The sequence below is a fragment of the Furipterus horrens genome, unplaced genomic scaffold, assembly GCF_987537825.1.
Source record: "Furipterus horrens unplaced genomic scaffold, mFurHor1.1.pri manual_scaffold_1, whole genome shotgun sequence".
NCBI lineage: Eukaryota > Metazoa > Chordata > Mammalia > Chiroptera > Furipteridae > Furipterus > Furipterus horrens.
The window spans coordinates 76,549,233-76,570,928 of NW_028327171.1; positions in this window are offsets into that span (position 1 = coordinate 76,549,233).

Consider the following 21,696-nt stretch of genomic DNA (forward strand, 5'->3'; position numbering starts at 1 on the left):
CTGATCCAGGATTTAGTTTGTAATTTTAATTTCCAAAATGCCCATTTGGAAAAAAATTCAACTGGGAAATGTTGTGATGAAGTATTGTACATGTTAACTTTTTACCTTTAACTCTGCTCATGATCATCTAGGGTGAGTGAAAAGAATTGTGGAAGCAGGAAGAAAATACTCTTTTTTGTTTTTTTAATGCCATGCCTCTAATGGGGAGTACAAATTGATATATCCTAAAATAATAACTTAACAAAAAAGGGAAGTCTCTTGTCAGCTATTAGAATAGTGTATTGTTTAGATTTAAAGCCAAATTTTCTTTAAATGGAAAGTATCATTATAACATGTAATCAATAAATATCCTAAGTAAAGGAAAAATTAAAAGTTATTTTCATCCATTTTCCTTGTGCTGTTGATGTCAAGTATTGCAGAATAATAATTTATGGATGCTCAGGATGGGCAGAAATTACCTGTAGCAATCTATACTGAATTTTTGAATATTTGTAATACTCAAGCAAAGCTGCAACCTCTGCATGTTTACTTTAATCGCCCTTAAACACTTGAAATTTTTCTGATATACTAAAGCTCTTGAGGATTGGAGCTATGTTTTATATTCTGTGAATCTTCACAGTGGGGCACACCTGTGAGCAAAAGCTTACATTCTGTATAAAAGACTTCTGTGTCTAGATTTTTGTCTTTGGTGATTCTTATCGGTAGCGGTTTTTTGATCATATCGTGATGAGTTTTATATGTGGATACACAGAAACTCTTCGACCCCAAACTCATTCATTAGGGGACTATTTGAACTTTGATTTAAAATTTTCTGAATTTCAGAAGCCCAAGGTCAGAGCAGGATACACTAGGAAGGCCCTAAGACTACCTAGAAACTATAAAAGAAGTGGATACTTCCCAGTTTGTAGAAAGAAGACCTGGAGGAATTGAAATGTGTTCATGAAGCTAAAAACTTGGGCAGGCCTCTAAGAGGCCTCTAAGGGTCCAGAAGCACAGTGCAGATTGAAGTCTTCTTTTACTACCACCCTTGTTCTGTTTATGTCAGTTTATGGGAGAGACCCCACCCCAGCCTTACCTCTCTTGCTTTATCACATTCAGCTGGTATTTGGAAAGTGTGGAGGCAAGTGGTAAAGAATAAAACGTTCTACACGTAATACATAGTAATTGGGTGGTCAGATCACAGGAGTATCTGCTTTATTTACTGTAGGCTGATTTGCTGTAACCTAACAACAGGATATTATACATCAAGTATCCTTTTTGTGAAAATAAATCTTAAAGCAATAGTAAATCAGGATATTTTATTAGTATCTAGAATGCAGAATAAAAATATTTCATGTATCATTAGCTAACAATGATAGAAAAAAGCCATCGCTAATTTATTAGATCAACTTGCAAATGGCAAACACAAGTCTGGAAAACTGGGTTTTCAGAAAAGTAACATTTTTATGCTAATGAAGGCCACTTAGTCCTATTAAGAAATTGTAATAGTACCAGAAACAGATTTAAAGAATAATGGTTTAATTTTAAAAACAGCTAATCAGAAAACATTGTGTTTTAACAAAATGGCTCTTATGGCTAAGTATATCATAAAAATGAATGAAAACCATACCTTAACATTTATCTTAATACCTATTTTCACAAATTTAGATACCCTTTTCTTCATTCGTTCTTCATTAGGGTTGCGGAAAGGTAGTCATAGACCTTTTGAAAAATAAGAGCTCTGTTTCCTCTCCCCAGAAAAAAGTATGTTTGCATATATTACAATTGTTACATAATTCAGTGAGTTCTTGGACTTACTTAAAGCACATCTGTGAATCCTAATGGAATTCATGTTACTCCATGTTAAAATCCTGCCACAGTAGTTTTATTTCCCCTCAGACTACTGTATTCTACTCTTCAAAATTAAAACTATTTTCAGAAAATGTGTCTCCTTGCCAGAGTCCCAAGGCTAGAGTGCTAAATCTTATAAATGATTCCTAGGACATCATGTTAGCTTATGATAGTTGTTAACTTGTAAATTTTGTTTTTCAGAAGATGTTAGATTTAAGACAAAACCTACTGTTAAGTAAAACAGAGATCGGAATTCATCTTATTTGAACAAGATAAATTTAATGAGCAATGAACATGCTTTGGAGAATGATAAAAATGTGAAAAGGAAAAAATATTTTTAGAAACGTTTTCTCAAGACCTTTACAAAAACTGTACTAAGAAGGTGTTCAATAATGATTGTACATTGCTAATTCTGATAAAGGATTTAAAAAATAGGAACCTTTCCTTTGAAGGACCTCTATATGTGGTATACTTTACAGCCCTTATTTTCACCTCCCCTTCACTGCCCCTTCTCTCCCCATTTATAGTCTGTATATAGCCAGTTTGTAGATAACACAGCTGCAGTGCTGGAAAACAGGGTTTTCTGCATCTGGGCTCTCCTTAAGTTTATTTGGTGTATACTTACTGAGCATCTGCAATTTGAAAGTTACTGAGTCAAGTGCAAAATAAAATAATTCATGACTAGGTTATGTATGTAAATTTATGTTGAATTCAAATCTCAGTCCCTACCTTTAGCTGTCTTAAGGTGTGAACTCTTATAGCTGGATTTGGTAATATCCTTTTGTATGGTCAGAACAACAAAAAATACTTAATTGAAATTTTAAGTAGCTATATGGTTCCCCCTAAGTCATATAGATTTTATTAATACAGAATATAGAATACTTTGACAGACCCCTTTATTTGGAGTTGGAAGGAAAATATTTAAGACATATAAGAATGCAGTGAATCTTTTTAGTGTATTTTTTTCTAGTTTGAACCTTTCCAGTAGTCTTTCAGTAAAGTATTAATATAAAATTGAATATGATATTTGCTGTGAGTTAGAATGGACCTCAAAATATTAAACGAGAAACTCCAGAATTGTGTTAGTTAGAATGGCTGGTCTAGAATTTGGTACCTCCTAATTTCTGTTTAAAGTACTGCCAAATTTAATTTTCCCTTTTAGTGAGTCATTTAGTGAGGGTTCTTTGGTTAGCAGTTTTCATTTTCAGTTTTTAGACACCCTAAATCACAAGTGTGAAATTACATTTGAATTAATGAATTTAAGAATTGAAGGAATCCTGCTGCTGACCACTGCCAGCTGTATTACTTGAACCATCTGATGTTTTCTGAACAAAAAAATTACTTAGGAAAGCCATTTTTCCTAGATCCATTTAGTTGGATAAGTTTGCCATTATCTTTTTCATCTCCCATTTTTTACTATACTAACATTATCAATGTTTTTGTTTTTTTTTTTTTTTCATTATCAATGTTTAATTGTCTCAGATTATTGCTGTAAATTACTTTTGCCTCCCTACATAGATGGGAAATTCCTAGGACTGGTGATTCGTATTTCACAGTCTCCTTTTTCCTTGTGCCTTGCACAGGATATGTAAGCTAACTTTTGGTTGCTTAATATGCTGGCTACTTTCCTGTACCCATTGTGTTTATTAACTCATTTAATCCTGTGGACAACTAAATGAGGTAGACACCATTATACTTCTTTTACCAAAAAAACAAACAAACAGGGTTGAATATTTCCCCACATTTGGAGCTATTGGTAGAGCCTAGATTTAAATCCAGATGTGAGAGCCTGAGAGTCTTGTGATAACTACTGCGTTACATTACTTTTTATATGTAGTAGGTTTTTGAAACAATATGAAGGTTGTGGTTTGCTGGCACTTAATGGCCAAGTAAGATGCCTTTACTCTGTACTGGTGTTGTAAATAAAGTAGGAGTGTCAATGCACACTGTATGTCTTTTAATTAAACTTCGTAGGTTGCTCATTTAGTTATTTAAAACTGTTTGGTTGATATTACATATGGAAAGGAAAAGTGACTGGGTAATACAAAAATATATATAACCATATATATCAAATTTCTTGAACTCACTGTCACACCACAATCTGTCTAGTCCTCTTCCCTTCCTGTTAATGATACTGTTGTGCTTTCAGCCTCAGAATTAGTCTTCATTTCATGTGTTCAATTTCTTGGCATGTCTGGATATAGCATATATACAGTATTGTTTTCTGTTTCAACTGATGCTGTAATTAGACTCTTTACATAAACCAAGACTTATTTTACTTTTTGTTTTAATATTTCTTACATGTTTGTGACATTATATTCCGTTAAAGTACAACTTTCATCATATTTTCCATGTTCAGAACTTTCAGTGGTGTTGCATTACCTTCAAAATCTGGTTTTCATCACCATGTAGGTTTGATTCCACTCATTTTCGCACATGGTTTGATCCAGCATTTGCTACCGTATAGTCTTTGTATTTACTTAGCCTATGCTTACTTAGCTCTCTGCTTTTATTGGCAAGTATACAAAGTTGTAGATTTAATTTTTTGTTGTAGTCTGATAATGTAGAAAGAAGAGAATTATGATTGAAATGGAGTTAGCAACTGGAAATGTCAGTAAGTCAGGCATTTTTTTCTGTTTAGGAATTTGTGTACAATCATCTGTCTGGAATAATCTTTCCCCAGCTTTGTGTATGGTTGGTTTATTTACGTTTTGAGGATTTGGTTAAGTGTTTTCTTCTTTCAGACCAAGTGGACTCTATTGGTAATACTTATGAGAACACCTTGCTTGTTTCAGTCTTAGTACTTAGGTACTGTTAATTGGTTAAATTTATTAATCTCCCCCACTGGATTTTAAACTGAGAGCATAGACTGTAACTTTCATTTTCATTGAATTTCTCTTGCTTTTCACAGAAATTAGGTATTCAATATTTATTATAAACCCAAATAAGGGAACAAATGCTGCTGTTTATTCAGAGCCTTATATCAATATATTCCTAGTCCTTTGCCTGTCTGCTAAAGACAATGCCTAACATATATATTATATGCTCAGTAAACATTTGTTTAATGAACAAAGCCAAAGTTATCTTCCTGCGTAATGGTATATGGCCTCTAATACAATTAACACTCTTCAGTAGATAGAATTATTAAAGTTTTATGCTTTTGTAAAAGATGAACAAACTGAGCCATCCTGCCCCTACCCCCAAATTAAATAATGTGCTGAAAATTATATGATTTTGCTGTGGAGATTTTTCCCTGGGCTTTTTTGTTTATTTTATTTTTAAACTACAAAGCTTGTGTTTTTTTTCTTGCTCTTTATTTCCAGTCTGACTAATACAACTACCTTATTTTGAAAGTATTTGAACTCTTATCCTCTATTTCTTCACACATAATGAACAAATTAGATGATTTTTAAAGTCTGATTTTGAAGTTACATGGTTTTGTGATTATATGTCTTCTCAGCAACTCAAGAAGATTACTTTTAAGTAAATTTGTAGTTCATCATTGAGGAAATTTTTATTTTGCTTCCTCATAAATCACACTGTTTGAAAAACACTTCATTCTTTGTTTTTTCTAACAAATATATATTTTTAAGAGTACATGTGTAGTGTGTGTATTTCTGTTTATAGGAGGGAAAATATTACACATCAAATCTACAATGGAAAAGGGAAAGAAGTATAAAGCCTTTAAAATATTTTCCTATTTTCTAACCACTAGAAATCCTGAAGTTGTTTGAAACTACCGTTCTGTAAAACCTTTTTGCTTTGTTACATATGTTCAAAATATATTTTCATGTTTTAGTCAAGAAAATGCAAAAGTGGTTTACAGAAGGCCAAATTATAGACAGCCAGTAATCTCTAGTAAAAATAAAGATGTTACTAAAATAACCAAACAGATGATTTCTTCGAAGAGAATGGGAGTTGGCAATAGTTAAGAATCATTGGAGACAAGTGGTAGATTTAGACAGGATTTTTTGTAGAAAGGATGGCACTGTATGGCTGCTGCTCATAAGGTCATTGAGTTAATTCCAGGAAGTTTTAACAATACATTTATTTAGCAAAGAGAGGAGGTTTTGCTGTACTCCACTGATTGGAGTAATACAGCTTTATGATAGATTTAGCTTAGAGTACAGAAACAAGATAACTAGAGTAGGTCAGGATGGCAGGGGCTTTAATGCTGGAACTAGTAGAACAAGCACAAAATCATTAAGAGAAATTTTATGAGCTCCTAAGGATTAAGAGAAATTGCAAAATGAGCCATAATTTTAATTCTAAAAGCAACCTTAAGCTACCACAAGAATTTAGGACTAAGAAAAAGTTTGTTTTAAATAAGGTACCAGTGTTTTCTCTTAAATGTTCTTTCAATTTGGTAAACATTTATTTGGCACTTACCATGTACCAGGTATTTTAGCATATGACACTTGGTATATAAAGTATCTTTCTAGTTTCCTAAGCTTTTCTCACTTTGTTTAACCTATATAAAGTAATGTTTACTGTTTAATAAAGAGTTTATTTTATTAGAAAATGCTTCTCTGTGATCTCTCATTGATGCTCTTGTTACTATTTTACCCACTGTCATCATTTTGTGTTTAATCTGAATTGTAGGTAAAATCTTAACCTTTGCATTAGAGCAGTGTTGCCAAAAGAATGGTGATCCTTGGTAAATAGGCAGTTTCAGAGGGAAGAAACGCACTGAAACTCTTCACTAAGCACATTTTGCCAATTTTATGCACATAATTCACATTTTATAAATTTTAAATGTAAGATGGCTTTTGTAAAAACTTGATAAGGTGCTCTGGCCTGCGAACTGAGAAGTCACCAATTCAATTCCCATTCATGGCACGTGTCTGGGTTGTGAGCCAGGTCCCCGGTTGGGGGTGAGCAAGAGTCAGCTGATCAATGTTTCTCTCCCTCTCTGTCTCCCTCCCTTCCCTTCTCTCAAAAATTAATAAATCTTAAAAAAAAAACTCATTAAGTTAACTGTGTTCTATTCTTAGTGTATAATCATTAGGTGCATATGTAACACAAGGACTATGTTGGTTAGTTTACTTCAGCCAACGTGAAGTTAATGCGGAGTTCATCTTAAGGAATGGACTTCCCTATTAATTTTAAGGTTAAATTTGTTTATGGTTGATGAAAATAGAAACAGATACCACCATTAATTAAATATCATGATGTAAATAGAAAAAAACAACTGAATGCAGAATTAGATGAGTATGTGCTGTGCAAGACATTCTGAGTGTGATGTTTTCAAAACATCAGCTGAACTATATAAGGAAGTAGGCCGGCCATCTACCACTGGTCTGTCAGCTACTTGCATGTCGCTGTCAAAATTTCTACATCTGGTATATGAATTTAGTTAGGTAATTTTATTTTTCCTGAACGAGTGTAAAATATGTAATACATCTCAGTTTAAAATCTGTCATACAAGGTGAAGAGTCCAAAATTACAAGTATCCAGAGTTGCATTCCTTAAAATAAAACCAAGTGTGAAACACTGTTACCAGTTTCTGTCCCAGAGGATTGGTGCACACAGCACACCAAGCACTTGATTCAGGAAGCCACCTCACTGAACATCAGTCACTGGGGTTCCCACCTGCGACCAGTTGTAGACACGAAGACATTTTAATGTCTCTTAACGATTGTCCAGCTTTCCGTTTGTGTTCTGTGTTGAGTCATCAGATGTAATCCTCAGAAATAATGCATGCCAGCCTCTGGCAACTATGAAGCAATCTGTTACATGTTTGAATTTGTAGACTAGGTCCAAATGTCAAATAAATTATAACAAAGGAATAAAAAAGAGACATTTGCTGAGAAGCTTGTAAAACTAGCCTATATGTTAATAAATATAATTAGATCAGAAAAAAGCTATTAGGAAAGTTCTATCTAAGAGAAAGTTGCATAATTCAATAACACAGAAGAGCAGTTCCTGTTACAGGCATTCTGGAGGATATTTATTTTTAAACTATAAGGAAGTTTATTTAGAAAGTCACAGAGGTAGAGAAAGTGAGCCATAGAAGAAATGGGCACAGGAGAGAGAGAGAGAGAGAGAGAGAGACAGGAAAGAGACACACACACTCTCTCTTTCTCTCTCTCTCTCAGAAGACAGGGCGTGTGTGCTAGTGCTGTGTCTGTGTCCTTGTCTTAAGGGCTTTTATCTGGAGGTCTTCAGAGGCTCTCAATAGAATATTCATCAGACTTCCAGGTGTGCCCCCTCAGGGTCGTGGTCTCCACTGATCGGTTGGCACCAGGGATGAGAGGGTCATTAGTGCAGCTGGTCCTGCTGCAGCCATGGGTCGGTCTGTGATTTTGCTGCTTCTCTTGGGCTGCAGGTGAAACAGCTTAAGGGAGTGGCCACAGTGCATGGTTGGATGGTTGCAGGATATGCAAAGTGAGAGCAGATGATACAACAGTTAAAATACTTTGCATAACAAAAGAGTTGGTGGCTAGATAATAACTGTTCTACTGCCCTAGGGCAGAAGGTGTAATTGACTTTCAGAATGTATCCTGATCCCTGACTTGGCCGAGTGGGGTGGGGGTGAAGGCTATCCCTAAAAATCCCCCATGATGGGAACTCTTGCCCTGACTGAAATGGCAGCTGAAAGAATGTAAACAACATGAGGAAACTGGCAAATATAGCTTATTGTGGGAGGAGTCAGAAATGAGATCACATAGGAAGTTCGGGGTCAGGATTAAAAGGAAGGGTGGGCAGCCTTTAGGGAAGAAGGTACCATGATGTAGCAGCCATATGGGAAGCAGTAAACAGTCATAGGGATGATTTGGCCATGCGGCCTGGACTAGTAGGAAAGCAAGCGTGCTGCTGCTTTGGTTGTGCCCACTCTAGCAGACTCTGAAGCCACCAAGGACTCTGCCTTGCAGATCTGAACTGTATTTGGACTCTTGGAACTCAAGGCATATGGAAAGGACACCCTCTTAGGACTTAAGCCTTTCCCGGACTTCATCATGATCCACTATAACATGGCACAAGCTTTTCTGGGTTATTATACAGAGGTTGAGGACAATGTACCCCAGAACCTGAAGGGAAGAGCTGCTTCAAGAGGATGGCAACTTTAAAACCCATGAGTACCTTCCAGAGGGGATGGACAACTGAGAAGCCAGCTTAAGAAAATACGGGAAACTACTAGGCTTGTTTTTGGCTCATAGCCTGGTGGGGACCAAGGGAAATGCTAGGTCTCATGTGAGAACAGGGCTCTGAGCTGAAGTGCTCCGAGCACCCCTGAGGTTGGAGTCTTATAAAACCTTTTTCTCTCTACACTAATTGTTGGGTCATATATCAGGGCGCCATATACATGGGCCCATTTGCTCAGTTACAGCTTTGCCTGTTTCTAGGCTCCTGGGGCTTTCCACTGTGGTGAGCCTGTGCACCTGGCCTATTGTTTCTACTCTGCTCACGCCTATCTAAGTACCTGCTACATCCCCCTCCCTCCCCAAGGGTCTTGGCTCTGAATTTTCTAAGGGAAAGGAATGTAGGGTCTCTTCTGTAGCTACTTCCTGCTGATTGAAGGAGGTTGCAATGGTGTCCATAGTTGCCAAAGGTCAGTAGTCCTGGAGTGTGTATAGGGCTTGTAACCTGTTAACAAATTGTTTTATAACACTTAAGGTTATTGGGGCAAGAACTAGAATGACAAGAATTATGGTGGATGGTTCTAGAGGATATTTTTTTTGCAGACAAAACTATTGATGTACAGTATCTGAATCATTGTTTGGTATAGATATGTTACATATATGACAGAGAAGTCCTTGAATAGAAAACACAGATTACGTTAGGACATAGGTTTTGGTGAGGACAAGAAAGGATGTGTCAGTCTTTAGTGATGGAACACCAGTTTGGGGGCAGCAATGAAGGTGGTTGTTAGGTAAATAAGAGGCTTATACAAAAAAGTCGATCAATTCATCCCCTTCTTAAAAGAGCAGTTATTTCTTCAACAGTACACAATGAAGATACTGATTCAGTGTTGAAAGGACTAGAAATACAATTCAATTTCATCCCTTGTGTCTACACCATTTTTTATAATGCTGTGTGGAAAACTGGGCAGGAAGTTACAAAGCTGTTTTGTAATCCAATACTACCTATTTAGAGGAAAGGTGCTCACATGAGGATTTGAGATAAAAGCAGAGATTAAAAGCATTTTTTGGTGACATTGTTAATATCAGTGAAGAAGTTTCCCTTGATATTGGGTGCCTTGCTCAAGTGGCATATCAACCAGCCTATCTACTGACATCCTCCAGGTCTATAATGTGAATTATAATGGCAAGGAATTGAGATGATTTTAAGATTATGTGCAAATGGTTCAGTTTTACAGAGCTTTGTTCCCCATTACCTCCTCCAATCTCATTATCTTGATTTACTGCAGAAACAGTATATTTGGGTACTTATTGAAAACTATGCCCAAAATACTGCAACATAATATGAAAGAAAACTTTCCTAAACTGAATGCGAACGACAGAGTGGGAATCCATTTAACCCCATCTGCAGGTACATTTTTCTTTCGGTGATTCTAGGTAAGAAGATTATTTTAAAGTATATGACTAAAAAAATATTATATGTGGATCAATAAGAAAAACAAGAAGTTATATAAATCATATGCCTATTTTTAGAATACCAGTGATAACCTTCCTCCTTCTATATGAACATAGTAATATAGAACAGATTGTGGGAAAACGTAGCTGTTAATACCTATGTATTATTCTTAGAGAGGTTCAACAAGTTGTACGCTAAAAACTTATGCTGACCTAACTTTATATACTGTTTTTCTCTTAAAGTAATAATCATCTTTTCACACAAGCAATTTAACTGAAAACATAACCTGTGGGTTTTTTGTTTTTGTTTTTCTTTAAGCAAGCATTCTATGCCCTTATTTTCTGTCCTTTCATAATCCTGATATTTTGGGAATTTGTCAGAGATCATTTCACTCTGTACTTTTACTTTCCACCCAAATAAGGCTTAGTTTGAAAGATTTTCAGTACTGGAATGAAAAATGCTTTTTGAAAAAGCTATTTTCTTTTGTTCACATGTTATGAATTACAATGACTAATGATATGTCACTTATCAGTAGACTTTCTTTTAGAAGTTTGTAGAGCATGGACCTGTTTCGTACAATATATTGGAGGGAGGGGAGAGTCAATAATTTCTATGTTCTTTGTTTTTTGCTAGCCAAAATAAAGCTCTATTCATTGTCATATTTAGAAAATGCATAAATATGTCATACTTCTGTACTTATATTCCAATGGCTGGCTACGATCCTTCTTCATTTTATAGGCTAGTTTTTGTGTTCTTTAAATTTTTTGTTGTTATTCTGTACTGTTGTCCCAATTTTTCCCCTTTACCCTCCTCCTGCCCAACCCCCACCCCCACCCCCATCAATTCCCACACCCTTGTCCATGTCCTACAGGCTAGTCTTTGTGAGGCTGGCACTTCAGAAGCTCTTGGACTTGCACATTAGGGAAAGTCTCAGGATGTTCACAAGTACCTTTAAAATACCCAGTCGCTGGACTTTGCATAGTGATAAGTTTAACTTCTACTCATAATAAAGGTAGCACACCAATAAACAAGTTCTCAGGATACATAGAGCATAGTGAGTACTATAAATGTACACCACTCTTGAATAACTAAGCAATAGCTAATTTTTAAAGATTACATGAACTTGAATTATAAAAGCTTTTAGGGACTGCATAGAACTTTGTAGATGAATGAACAAGTACATTCCATTTTCTAAGGTACATTTGCTTTAATTTTCTAAGGATTTTAATAAAATATTTGTTTTTACAAGTTCCATTTTAGAATACCTACTTTCAAATATTAAATTTTAATTTCATTTAAACAAGTTTATTTGATTACATACTGTTAGACACAAATTTGTGAAGGCCCAAATACCATGCCTTACTATTGCAAAACTATCACGTTTCTTTATCACATTTTTTTCTTTTAAAATGAAGGAATCAAGAAGATTTTATCTTCCTCTTGTTTGGACTCAAATGCTGCTGCTGATTATTTTGAAGGAAAGAAGCTTGCAAGAGGATCTTAAAGTAGAATGTGGAATTTTAGTGACATCTGGTGGCCAAGACTTTTCTCTGAGTGTTCTACGTCTATGTAATGGAATTGGCTTTGTACTAGTGGACTTCCAGCCAGAAAACCCTAACTTCTACGGATACCTAAAGACTTCCGGAATTTAAGCTGGTATAAAGACTTTTAAAGCAATCAATTTCCTTATCTCTAATCTCCTGTCCTTCCCCTAAAGGACCTAGGCCTGTGGTCTAGCACTATTAACATTTTTTAAACCTTGCTTTTGTAGTTACCATTCTCACACTTTACACAAGAAAAGTCTCCTCACCCCTCCTGAGCTTCACCATATAGTTCATTGCCTGGTGATAGTAAAATCTTTTGGGTGTTAGCCCCAGAGAATTTTGAATTACTGGAGTTGGTGTAGTGAAAGGGAATCACTACAGTAGTGTTCAACAAAAGTTTTTCAAGTCAAGTAGCTGCTAACCTTTAAAATTACTGAGTTTCCACAAAATTAAAAAAGTTTCATCTGATCACTTACTAAAAATAAATCTTGGCCATAAATCACCATTTGATTTTTCTTTTGATGTAAAATTAACATTCACTATAATGTACAACTCAATTAGGAACATGTTCAAAATATTGGGTGATATTTTAATTTCATTTCTCACTACTTACTAATGTAAGCATGATTTTTCATGCTTATATAACAAATGAATAGAATTGATGATTTCTGATACAAGCAATAAACTTAAATCTAATTAAATTATGATTTTCAGTAAAACATGTGAATTAGTTATGTTGTTTTGATAAATTATATAGCACTAAAAGTTATGACTCAATCCATAAGAAAATTTTAGCACTTAAAACATTGTAGAGTTTTCTTTTGGATTATGAAATTTTTCTTACATAGAAGAGTTGTGATCAAATAAGTCTTTAAGCATGAAATATAACACATTGGGATAAAAACCTGTGGGACAACTGGAATAAAATTAGAAATTAAAGGAGTACAAATAAAATTTCTAACTATAAAGAGGAATTTATATGTATATAAATAGATGTTGGTGGATACAGAACTCAAAGAAGTTAGAGACATTTAAAAGTTATTTAACACCTTTATTTTAAAAAAATGGAAATTACTTTTTTTCAACTACTTAGTAATTAATGAACTGTTTCAGATGTCAGCTCAATATTTGTGTGGGGATAAAGTTTTCAACCATTCTTTTAGGGGATAAGCAAGCAAACAAGTTTGAAGATATTATTTAATTTGACCTTCATTGGTTCAGATAGATAATTTTGGGGAGGAAAACCACTTTCACTCACGCTTTAGATATGTAGTAATATTTTCTGACACTAAAATTAGGACAAAGTCTGAGTACATTTCAAATCAAAACCATATTCCCAGATCTAGGGAGCTATGGTCATTACAGCATAAGCTAGAAGGCAAAACAAAAGAAAAATTTGTGAGAAGTTTTTTTTTTTTCTGATTAGAATCAATTTCTCTTCTTGTAAGGTTTTATTGATTGCAAGCTACATTATTAATTCAATTACTTTTTGGTGCTAAAAATTAGCATTGTATTCAGTGGACATATAAAGAAAAAAACAAAACAAAACCCAATGTCGGAAATGTTAAGTGTGTGTGTTGGCAGGAGGGGTGAGGAAGTATCTAAAAATTGAAGAAATAAGCTACATACAACAGGTTTTTAAATAGCAGGTTTTAATTTTTTTTAATGTGGCCATGTTGAATGTGATGTGCCCATGTTAATATCTTTAATAATAGCAAATAGCAACTGCTAGCTTTAAAGTTACACAGAGTTATAGGATATAGTTAATATTTTTATATAAACAGAAGAAAACTTAATAAGAAAAAAATAGCACAGTTAGTACTAACAACTTGAAAGCATGTACAAAGTAGATTGAACTATAAAGAACAAGACTCATATTCATGTAGAACAGAGGTTGGTAAACTATGGTCCAAAAGCCAGAGCTCTCAACATCTGTTTTTGTATGATGCCTGGAGCTAAGAATGGTTTTAATACTTTTAAATGGTTGAAAAAATGTTTAAAAATTGGTAACATGAAAGTTATATGAAATTCAAATTTTATTGGAGCATATCTATTCTCATTTATTTATTGTTGGCCTGTTTTTGCTCTACAGGGCAGAGTTGAGTAGTTGTGACCAAGACTGTATGGCCTGCAAAGCCTAAAATATTTGTTACCTGATCTTTAACACAAAACGTTTGCCTACTTCTGATGCAGAGGAGCAACTTTACAGGCAGGATTGGTGACATGCACAAAGGCACAGTGGAGGTAGTGCAGCAGGATGGAAGAAGGAGAAGTAATAGAAGAAAAGTCAGTAGCGTAGAGGTGGGTTAGGGCCAGCTTGAGAGAATACGTTAGACATTGAGATGCCTCAGCAATTTTCTAAGCCAGGAAATGATTGTCATAATACTCTTTAGAAAAATTAACTTGGCAGCAGTATGTAAAGTAGACTAGAACACAATATTTAACAACTAGGGTAGAGAAGTTAAAAGATTATAGCAGTGGTATAAATGTGAGGCAGCATATATCTGGAGCTCAGTGGTGTTGGGAGTGAAAAGAAAGGAACAGATAAAAAATTAACGTTAATATTTATTAGTACATAATGGCAATATGGTTTTTTAAAAATAATTCATTTGTTTATTTATTTATTTTTAGAGAGGGGAAAGGAGAAAGAGGGGGAGAGAAACATCACTGTGTGGTTGCCTCTCACTTGCGTCCCCAACTGGGGACCTGACGTGCAACCTAGTCATGTGCCTTGACTGGGAATCGAACCAGCGATACTTGGCTTGCAGGCCTACGCTCGATCCACTGAACCACAGCAACCAGGGCAATATGATTTTAAAGATCTTTTAATCTGTATTTTATCACAGGGATAGTAAATATGATTTGACCAAAATCTGTTTTATGGAACTATATAAATAATAAGATGCTACCCAAAATGTGAAATTAATCAACTAAGCACTAAATTCTCTAGTTTTTAAAAAAGAATTATTTATTATTTTTTTCTGTTACAGTTGTCTTAATTTTTCCCCTGTTGCACTTCCCTGCTCACCCCCTTCCCCTGCCACTCCCACAGTCAATCCCCACCCCATTGTCCATGCCCATGAGTCATTTAGTTCCTTGACTAGACCCTTCCCCTACTTTCCCCTCTTCTCCGTCTCCCCTCCCTCCTGGTCACTGTTAGTCCGCTCCTTGTTTACATGCCTCTGGTTCAATTTTGTTCATTTGTTTGTATTGTTCATTAGTTTCCTGTATTAGGTGATATCATATGGTATTTGTCTTTCATTGCCTGACTTATTTTGCTAAGCATAATACTCTCCAGTTCCATCTATGTTGTTGCAAATGGTAGGAGTTCCTTCTTTCTTTCTGCTGCACAGTATTTCATTGTGTAAATGTACCACAGTTTTTTAATCCACTCATCTACAGATGGGCACTTAGGCTGTTTCCAGCACTTGGCTATTGTAAACAGTGCTGCTATGAACAGAGGGGTGCATAAGTTCTTTTGAATTGGTGTTCCAGGATTCTTTGGGTATAATCCTAGCAATGGAATTGAACAGACATATATATCAGTGGAACAGAATAGAAAGCCCAGAAATAAACCCAGATCTATACGGTCAACTAATACTTGACAACGGGGGAAGGAACATAAAATGGAGTGAAAATAGCCTTTTCAACAAATCATGCTGGGAGAACTGGACAGGGACATGCAAAAAAATGAAACTAGACCACCAACTTACACCATACACCGCAATAAACTCAAGATGGATCAAAGACTTAAATGTAAGCTGTGACACCATAGAAGTCATAGGGGAAAACATAGGCAGGAAAATCTCAGATATCCCACTAAATTCTCTCTTGAGTGCAATGTTAACTTATTCATCTATTTCATAATTTATTCATTAAGAACTTATTCTGTGCTTACTATGTTCTAAGCACTAGTCATGGTGGTAAATAAAAGAACAATGAACAAAAGAAACCCAAAACTTGCAGTCCTAATGGAGGTCACATTCTATTAGGATAAGAAAAGAAATGAACATGTAAAATATAACATAGTCTAGGGTGGTGAGTACTACTGGGAAAGAACAGCATTCAAGAGGGTTAGGTTGTGAAGGAGTTGTTTTTTATATAGAATGGTGAGAGAAAACTTCCCTAAGAAGGCAATATTTAAATAGACTAGAAAGCAGTGCAAAAGTGAGTCCTGTTGTTCTTCGGGTAGAGGGAATAGCAAGCATACAAGCCTGGAGTCAAGCATGGTTACAGGTTTGAGGAGCATCAAGGAAACCAATGGATGGAGTGAATCAGTGAGCAAGACTAGAGTAGTGGAAAATGAGAAATAGTGAGGGATACAAAGCCACAGTCTTATAGATCATCATAAGAACTTTGGCTTATATCCTAAATATCATGTGAAGCCATTGGAGGGTTTTGAACAGAGAAGTAGTGTGATCTGATTTTTTAAAAAAATCCTTGGGAGTGAGTAAGGGAAAGGGTTGCTGGAAGCAGTAAGTCCAGTTAGGAAGCTATCTGCAGTAAACCAGGTGAGCTTAGACAAGGCTGGTAGCAGTGGAAGCTGTGAGAACTAGTCAGACTCAAGATATTGTTCGAAGGGAGAGTCGACAGCATTTCCTGATGGCAAGACAAAGAGGCGAATCAATGATAACTTCAAAGTTTCTGGCCTGAACATGTGGAGGATGGACTTGCAATGAACTAAGATAGAAAAAACTACAGGAGGAACAAAGTTGCAGTGGGAGTGATATGGAGAAAGACCAGAGGCTTTTCTAAAAATGTGCTAATTTAAGATGTTTATTAGATATCTAATATCTTTTTAAAATTTAATCTTTATTGTGTAATTTTTCCAATACCATTTAGTCACCTATACTCCCTCCCTGCTGCAGTTACCACACTGTTGTCCATGTCCATGAGTCCTTCTTCCTTTTTGCTCAATACCTTCACCCCCTAACCTTCCCTCCCCCTCCAGGTGTCATTCTACTCTCCATCTATGAGTCTGTCCCCATTTTCCTTGTTAGTCAGTTTGTTCTTTTGTTGTTGTTGTTGTTGTTGTTTTTGTTTTTTTTGGTGGCAGCGGTGGGATTCGAAGTTCTTTAGATTCCATATATGAGTGAGATCATATGATATTTGTCTTTATCTGACTGACTTATTTCACTTAGCATAATGTTCTCCAGGTCAATCTATACTGTTGAAAGGGTGAAAGTTTATTCTTTTTTATAGCTAAGTAGTATTCCATTGTGTAAATGTTGTTTCATCCACTCATCTACTGGTGGACACTTGGGCTGCTTCCGTATATTGGAGATTGTAAATAGTGCTGCAATAAATATAGGGGTGCTTACACTCTTCTGAATTATTGTTTTGGGTTCCTAGAATTGGGATAGCTTGGTTGAAATGCAGATCCACTTGTAATTTTTTGAGGTATCTCCATCCTGCTTTCCACAGTGGCTTCACCAGTCTGCATTTCCACCTACAGTGTACTTAGGTTCCCCTTTCTGCACCTTCTATCCAGCACTTGTTTTTGGTGATTTATCGATAATAGCTATTCTGACAGGTATGAGATGATATCTCATTTATTCCAGGAATGCAAGTTTGGTACTATATTCACAAGTCAATAAATGTGATTCACCACATAAACAAAATAAAGGTTAAAAACCACACAATTGTATCAATAGATGCAGAAAAAGCATTTGATAAAATCCAGCACCATTTATGATAAAAACTCTCAACAAAATAGGATGAGAGGGAACATACCTGAACATAATAAAGGCCATATATGACAAACCCACTGCCAGCATCATACTCCATGGGAAAAGCTACAAGCATTCCCCTTAAGATTGGTAGGAAGACAAGGGTGTCTGCTTTCACCTCTCTTATTTAACATAGTACCGGGAATCCTAGCTACAGCAATCAGACAAGAAGAAGAAATAAAAGGCATCCAAATTGGAAAAGAAGAAGTAAAATTGTCATTAGTTGCAGACGACATGATACTGTACATAGAAAACCCCAAAGATTTCACCAAGAAACTACTAGAACTGATAAAGAGTTCCAAAAAGTAGCAGGATACAAGTTTAATATCAATAAATGAGTTTCAATTTTACATGCCAATACCAAACTAACAGAAAGGGAAATTAAGAAAACAATTCCATTCACAATTGCTACAAAAAGAATAAAACACCTAGGAATAAACCTAACCAAGGATGTAAAATACCTGTACTCAGAAAATTATGAGACATGAAGAAAGGAATTAAAGATACAAATAAGTGGAAGGACATACTGTGTTCATCGATAGGAAGAATTAACATCATTAAAATGTCCATATTACCCAAAGCAATCTACAGATTCAATGCAATTCCTATCAAGATTCCAATGACATATTTCACAGAATTAGAACAAATATTTCAAAAATTTATATGGAATCACAAAAGGCCCCACATAGCAACAGTGATCCTGGGAAAAAAGAACAAAGTTGGGGGAATTACACTACCTAATAGCAAACTATACTATAAGCCATAGTAATCAAAGAAACATGGCACTGGCATAGAAACAGACACATAGATCAATGGAACAGAAGAACCTGGAAATAAACCCTTAATTTTATAGTCAATTATTATTCAACAGAGGGAGCAAGTACATACAATGAGTTAAATATAGTTTATTCAATAAATAGTGTTGGGAAAATTGGACAGATACATGCAGGAAAATGAAACTAGACCACCTTATTATGCCACACATGAGAATAAATTCAAAATAGATCAAGGACTAAAATGTTAGACCTGAAAACATAAAAACAGTAGAAGAAAATACAGGCAGCAAAAACTCAGACATTGCTTGTAGTAATACTTTATCAGATATATCTCTCCAGACAAGGGAAACAAAAGAAAAAAATAAATGAATGAGTATATAAAACTTAAAAGTTTTTGTACAGCAAAGGAAATAATCAACAAAATAAAAAGACCAACCACAGAATTGGAGACCATATTCACTGATACATCTGATAAGGGCTTAATATCCAAAATTTATAAAGAACTTACAAAACTCAACACTAAAAATAATAAAAAACAAAAAAACCCCAAATAACCTAATTTAAAAATGGGCAAAAAACCTAAATAGACACGTATTCAAAGAGGACTTAGAGATGGCCAATAAACACCTGAAAAAATTGTCAATATCACTAATTATCAGAAAAAGGCAAATCGAAACTTGTATTTCTAATATCATAATTATAATATATAAGCAGTCTTAGATAATGACAATATTTATCTTTTACATATGAGTAATTTTTTATATTCTAATACTTGTGATTTCAGTGAGAAATTTATCTTGTTAATTTAAATAGCTTTAATTAAAATCCAATTGTTATACATAATGCATCTTATCATATAATTATATGATTACAGTTAAAGAGATTTTAAAGATTACCTATTCCTTTCTAAAAAGTAATGCAAAAATTTCTTTTTTCTTTTTTAATTTTATTTTTTGGTTTTTCAATTACAGTTGTCCCATTTTCCCCCCATTGCTCCCTCCCACCCATCCCACCCCTTCTACGGCAATCATATCCCTCCCCGTTGTCCATGTCCATGAGTCATTTTTACACATTCTTTGACTAAACCCTTCCCTTACTTATCCCCTTCTCTCCATCCCCCCTGCCCCCTATGGGCTGCTATTCTGCTCCTCGTCTATTTAGTTCATTTATTTATGTTGTTCTTTAGTTTCCTGTATTAGGTGATATCATATGGTATTTTGCTTTCTTTGCCTGGCTTATTTCACTAAGCATAACTCTCTCTAGTTCCATCCATGTTGTTGCAAATGGCAGGAATTCCTTCTTTCTCTCTGCTGCATAATATTCCATTGTGTAAATGTACCACCGTTTTTTGATCCACTCATCTACAGATGGGCACTTAGGCTGTTTCCAGCACTTAGCTATTGTAAACAGTGCTACTGTGAACACAGGGGTGCATAAGTTCTTTTGAACTAGGGTTTTAGGATTTTTTGGGTATAATCCTAGCAGTGGAATCACTGGTTCAAAAGCCAGTTCCATTTTTAGTTTTTTGAGGTAATTCCATATTCTTTTCCATAGTAGTTGCACCAGTCTGCATTCCCACCAACAGTGCAATAGGGTTCCAATTTCTCCACATCCTTGCCAGCACTTGTTGTTTGTTGATGATGGCCATTCTGACAGGTGTAAAGTGGTATCTCATTGTGGTTTTTATTTGCATCTCTCTGATGGTTAGTGATGTTGAGCATTTTTTTGTGTTTTTATGGACCTTCTGTATGTCCTCTTCAGAGAAGTGTTTGTTCAATTCCTTTGCCCATTATTTAATTGGGTTATCTGTTTCCTTGATGTTGAGTCATATAAGCTCTTTATATATTTTGGAGATCAGTCCCCTGTCTGAGATATCATTGGCAAATATGTTTCCCATATGGTTGGTTTCCTTTTCATCTTGCTGATGTTTTCTTTTGCTGAGCAGAAACTCTTTAGTTTGATGTAGTCCCATTTGTTTATTTTTTCCTTTATTTCTCTTGCCTTAGGAGATGTGTCCATGAAAATATTGTTATGTGGGATATCTGAAATGTTCCTGCCTATGTTTTCCTCTAGGACTTTTATGGTGTCATGGCTTACATTTAAGTCTTTGATCCATCTTGAGTTTATTCTCGGGTGTGGTGTAAGTTGGTGGTCTAGTTTCATTTTTTTGCACGTCCCTGTCCAGTTCTTCCAGCACCATTTGTTAAAGAGGCTCTTCTCACTCCATTTTATGTTCCTTCCTCCTTTAACAAGTTTTAGTTGACCGTATGTTCCTGGATTTATTTCTGGGCTCTCTATTCTGTTCCACTGATCTATATGTCTGTTCTTATGCCAGTACCAGACTGTTTTGATCACAGTGGCTTTGTAGTATTGTTTGATGTCTGGTATTGTGAGTCTTCCTACTGTGTTCTTCTGTTGCAAGATTGTGGTGGCTATTCAGGGTCTTTTGGTTCCATATGAATTTTTGGAGTATTTGTTCTAGGTCTATGAAATATGTCATTAGTATTTTAATAGGGATTGTGTTGAATCTATAAATTGCTTTGGGTAATATGGACATTTTAATGATGTTGATCCTTCCCATTCATAAACATGATATATGCTGCTATTTATTTGTATCTCCTTTAATTTCTTTATTCAGTGTTACATAGTTTTCTGAATACAGTTCTTTTACCTCCTTGGTTAAGTTTATTCCTAGGTACTTTATTTTTGTTGTTGCTATAGTAAGTGGGATTTTTTTATAGTTTATGTCTCTGATATTTTATTGTTGGTATATAGAAATTCCTTTGATTTCTGAATATTGACTTTGTACCGTGCTATTTTGCCCAATTCACTTACTATGTCAAGTAGATTTTTAGTGGAGTCTACAGGGTATTCTATGTAAACTATCATATCACCTGCAAATAATAACAGTTTTATTTCCTCTTTTTGAATCTGGATGCCTTTTATTTCATTTTATTGTCTGATTGCTGTGGCTAGAACTTCCAAGACTATGTTGAATAGGAGTGGAGAGGGTGGACATCCTTGTCTTGTTTCTGATCTCAGGGGGAATGCTTTCAGTTTTTGTCAATTGAGTATGATGTTGGCTTCAGGTTTTTCATATATAGCCTTTATTATTTTGAGGTATGCTCTCTCTATTCCCATTCTGATGAGTGTTTTCATCATAAATGGGTGTTGTACTTTATCAAAATGCTTTTTCAGTGTCTATTGATATGATCATGTGATTTTTGTCTTTCATTTTTTTATGTGGTGTATTATGTTTATTGATATGCAAATATTAAC